The sequence below is a fragment of the Crocodylus porosus genome, unplaced genomic scaffold (assembly GCF_001723895.1).
Source record: "Crocodylus porosus isolate Cpor-Errol unplaced genomic scaffold, CroPor_comp1, whole genome shotgun sequence".
NCBI classification, from domain to species: domain Eukaryota; kingdom Metazoa; phylum Chordata; order Crocodylia; family Crocodylidae; genus Crocodylus; species Crocodylus porosus.
In genome coordinates this window covers 8,518,783-8,523,966 of record NW_017728939.1, presented here as the reverse complement: position 1 = coordinate 8,523,966, position 5,184 = coordinate 8,518,783, and positions in this window count along the sequence as shown.

The window sequence follows — 5,184 nt, the reverse complement described above, 5'->3', positions numbered from 1 at the left end:
CCCCGCAGCGCCCCGCCCCCGCGCCTCCAGGTGCGCGCGCGCCCCCGGCCCGCTCTCGCAAACGTCGGTCCGTTATTTTCAACTGCCTTCGTGTGCTCTCGCGCCCTGCGGGTGGGGAGGCGCGCCCGTGGGGGCCCGGCAGCGAGCGGCATGCTGCGGCGGCCAGGTCGCCAACCCCTTTTTCTGCTCGGTGTGGAAAAGGGCTGGCTGCCAACATACTGCGGGCCGGCAGCGCCCCTTTTTCGATACTGGCTATGAAAGGGCGGGCTGCCGGTCACTTCCAGTCTGCGGTTTGTCGGTCCGGCAGCCAACCCCTCCCGGCCGCGGGGGGCCCGGTCCAGTCCTGACAGCTGACCAGGAGGGAGGGTCTGGGCGGGTGCGAGCCCGCGGGGACTGCAGGGCTGTTTTCCTGTCCCTCGTCCATTCACGTTTCACTGGGCAGCGTCCGCTGACTCCTTGGCCTTGTCGGAGGGCCAGCGGGCGTTGTCTGGCGTGCTCTGCTAAGCGTCCTCTTCTCTGTGCGCTTGTTTGGAACCTACGACCTGCGCTTCTGGCCCTGTTTTGTCTTTGAGTTGTCCCAAGTGATCACGGATGTGCCCTTAGCCGCCCCTCATCAAGAGGGCTTATAACTCTACTGGGTGGGCTTCAGCCCACGTTCCAGCATGGCACAGCAAAAGGCCTCTCTGACAGCACCATACACCTGACCAGGAAGGAGGCTCTGGCCAGGAGGAACCTCAGGGCTTGCAGGGCTCTTTTCCAGCCCCTGCTCCATCCCTGTCTCCAGGCGGAGTTTCACTGGGCAGTGCCCACTGGCTCTCTGGACTCGTTTGAAGGCCGGTGGGCATTGTCCTATGGACTCTGCTCAGCGTCTCCCCTTGACCTTCCCACTGTAGCTGGACATCAATTCTGCAGTTACTCTTATAGTTAAGAGCTTGCATCTGCATCTACCCTTCCTCCCTCTCTGAAAAACTGGGTACCTTCAGCCCATGTAATAAGGACCCTGACAACTCCATCTTTCATTTAGCTAAAGTGTCATCCAGGTGGTTGAACTACATGATCTTGGGAGGTCCTTTCCAGCTCTACTTTTCTATGATACCCTTTAAAGCCTATGAACGCTGCTTTTTAATTGGTAAGATAGCTTCCTGATTTTCTGTTGTTATTATTTATTCATAAAATACCCATGTTTCACTATGCAAATAATGAACATTGGTCCAAAGTCTGCCACCAGCGCTGCTTTATATGCTTGGCTTGTGCAAAGCAGCCTTCAAACCATCTTAAAACTGACTGCCCTTGACAGGGATGAGGCTGGGGATAAAGAGCTATGTCCAGATCACTACCATACACTGGAATGGTTTCTGGTTGGTAGTTGCGGCTAGTACAACCTAAAGGAGCTTTACAGCTACCCCAGATTGCTCCCTTGAGCTGGACCAGCAACCCAAGGAACAAGAAGATGCACAATCAGCTTGCAGATACCTCTGCGGGTCCTTCCCACTTTAGTAACAATTAGTTCCAAGTGGCTGGTTCTGAAGAGCAGTCCCAATTAAAAAGCATCATTAACAGGCTCCAAACAATGTCAGACACCTGCTCAAATGTTCATAGCCTTTTTTTTCTATTAGGGAAGTTGTATCTCACTTCTGTTTCAAAGCAGTTGAGGTACCAAAATAATGGATGCGGCACAAGCACATAGAGAGACAGTTCAAGATTTCTATTTGCAATATATTTTTAGGTGACTGGCTGATGAGCTACTCTCTATATACGCATGTGTAGATCATAGCAAAGACCTAGGTGTGTTGTCTCTTTATGTCCCTTCTGTTCTGCAAAAAGTAAATACCTTTCCAAGTGAGGCTCCAAATCAGTACTCTCAACTCTCCATTTGTTTTTGCGATATTTTACTTCTGCTGTTTTGCCTCTGGACAGGTGCTACACGGCCCTTTTAGAAACAAATGATTTCTAATAAAAAAAAGAGTTATCAAAATACACCTTGCAAAGAAAAAAAATACTATTCTGTGACTGTATCTCAGGATAAAATGTAGCTCAGATGACTGGCAAAAAAAAAGTCAATCAGAAGAGACCACTGAATCCGCACAGTATAGGTTTTAGGTCTGTAGTATTGGAACTATTAACTGTCAAGGTTGCCTTTGAATGCCCATCATCCAAAAAATATCTACCAGTTGTGCTAGCAAACAGTATTGTTACAAGCACACTTGACTCAAATTAGGTTATCTGAAGTTGTTAGGAACCCACGTTTCTGAGCCTGAGATGCTAATCAATTTTACTTTACTTTTAATCTGTATTTCTTACAAGCAGACTTGGTACTGTAACACTAATCAGCCTTCCTCAGTGCTAAGACAGCACTGTTCCCAGGTATTTATTGAGACTAGAGGGATCAGTTGTTTAAAAATCTCCTAAGGAAAGTTCTTCAGTGAAAAGTCTTATAGTTTACCTAAAAACCTGATTGTAAGAACTGGAGATTGTTGACTTAACAGGTTTTGGAGCCCACATTAAGTAATCTGCAAGATTTTTTGTTATATATATAAAACAGCATCCCTCATACTTAAATTCTTCTCTGCTCAAAGGAATCATTGTAACTTTAACAGAAAAATTATGGTTTCTCTACTCCCTCTTCTATAGTATTGTATCTTGCTGGCAGCTACAGTGGATATTCTAATGCTGATTGCTGTGCCTATCTGTAGATGAAGATGCTCCCTGGTGCGCTGTGTGTTAGTTATTAACATTCAGCTTCTCTCAGCATGGCGGAGTGGTGCATTAACTAGCTTACAATTATAATGGGAAAAGACATAAAAAAAAAATTCTGCTGTGAAAATATAACCTTAATGGATCAGTGTGTGGCCTCCTTATAGCCTTTCTACTCTGCTTTCTAATAAGTTAATATTGACCTAAATTTCTTTGGGTATTTCCAATAATATAGGGCGAAACATAATTGCTTTGGCAACTATTAGCATGTACAATTCCTGAATATTTATGAATTTTGTATAAAATTAAGAATATATTCTAAAACTATCTAATATGTAGTTTTCATTCCATCAAGGAGCTTTGAATTAAATATTTTCAAGAGTGATTTGTGATAAAATTACAGTCTTTGCACTCCTTAGTTTCTTTTAAGAGTTCACTATTTTATATATGTTATTTTTGGAGTAAGAATTACTAAAAGACTCTGGAGAATGAATAACAATTGTGTTTACTAAGAAAGATAAGTGTATTTGCCTAAGTAGGTGAGAGATAATTCTACTTGTGTTTATTGGCATAAAAACTCCATCCCGACACTCCTGCATGTTATCAGATGACAAATATAACACCACTAAAATAAACTCTCACTGATTATCCTGCTAGTTAATGACAATTGCTACTAGCTTTACTCTCTTGGTAGTGCTGCAGTCACTACACTATACTGCAATATTTTAACATTTTAAAGAAATCCTTAGAGCAGTGGTTTTCAACCTTGGGGTCCACAGACTATGTCTAAGGGGTCCACAGAGGATGACTATGATCAATCAAAAGTATGTGAATACCCACACTTACAATTCAAAGGGGTCTGCACCTCCATTCAAATTTCCAAAAGGGTTTGTACCTCCATTCATAATGTTTTAGGGGGCTGCAAATGAAAAAGGGTTGAAAACCACTGCCATAGAGGATGGCAAATAGGTTGCAGTCAGACAGCTATACCTCACTAATTATAAGCGCAAGCAACATATGCTAGAGAATAGAGATCCATCTTCCTGCTAAAGATAAATGATACTTGCAAGTGCTCTGAAAAGATAGCTATATGTGTATGTGGGTCTTCTCAGCTCTCATAAGCCATGTAAGTTTAAGACTGATCTATGTTTAGATGGGAGATCCACAGAGAAAAACCATCAAAGGGTGCTTCAAGAAGCAGGGTTGGTGATTCAGTACATCCTATGCTTCTGCTTAGAATTCAGTCTTACATTTTTGGGTACCCTAGACCTTAGAGAGAGGATATAAGAGCATGACCTGAGTCAATACTGAACCAAATATATAGCATGATGTTACTGGATGCTTTTTTCAGTTGAGGAGTAACTCAGCTGAATACTTGAGGTTATCAACAATTAAATTACCTTTTCTGGGAGGCAAGCCTCAAAGTCCTTGCCAAATTCAGGTTTGTAGGTCATATCCTTTGGTGGTAGAAATTTTTAATAGAGCCATTGAAGGCAACAGAACAATGACAACTAGTATGATTTGATGATCTTGCCCTGGATCGTCACTATATTTTTTACATACTTAAATCTCCCTGTAATATCAACTGGATAGAGTATGTTTCAGTTCCTGCGCTAAACAGTCAGGTCACGCTCCTATGAATTGTTAAATAGCTGTGGGCCAAAAATGGCAGTGTTCATTAACAAGTGAAGTAGTCTCATATACTTTAATTTAAAAAACAAAAAGTTTTGGTATTCATCAGAATGAAAAGCGTGATGTAGGTGTAAAATATTATCTTATGCCTTTTCCTCTTCGGTAGCGTATATTAAAAAAACTAGTCAAAAACCATGGATCTATCATCAACATTTTCAAAAGACCACCACAGTTGCTCTTCTCTATGAAATAATCCACTGCTTTTGTGATAGGTCAGAACAGAAGTCTCTGATTCTCAGGCAGTCATTGTTAACAACCGGTTTCATCTCAGCTCATGTACTAACAAGCTCTTCATTAAATGCCATTCATGATCAATTTCTGGGGAGTTGGAGCCTAATTATATGGAGATTCATACGGCCTGTCTCCAGAAATTAGCTTCAGTATTTACAGGTCTGCCTCAGTCAGTAATTGGGGCTGGCTCTATGGGAACATTCTCTGCTGGATACCAACTGCAGCTCCAGTATTGTCTGTCTTTTAATTGTGTTTCTGGATTCCTGCTTCTTCAGGGTGGATATTACTTCACCACCAGTATTTCATCTGCTCAGCAGTGAACCTGGAATATGCAGTGATGAAGCATCAAGGTTTCCCTTTTGTCTAGTCCTCACTGGTGCCATTCCCTAATGTCTAGAATTGTCTAACTTCAGTTTAGGAATCAAAAGGCTTGATCTTTCCCCATTAAAATCAATAGGATTTTTCCCCCTCAATCTGAGTGGCTGCAAGATCATTCTCAGAAAGAGCAACTACTTTTAAATCAATGTGGAACATTCAACAAGGGATGTTAGGAAAGAAATATTAGCA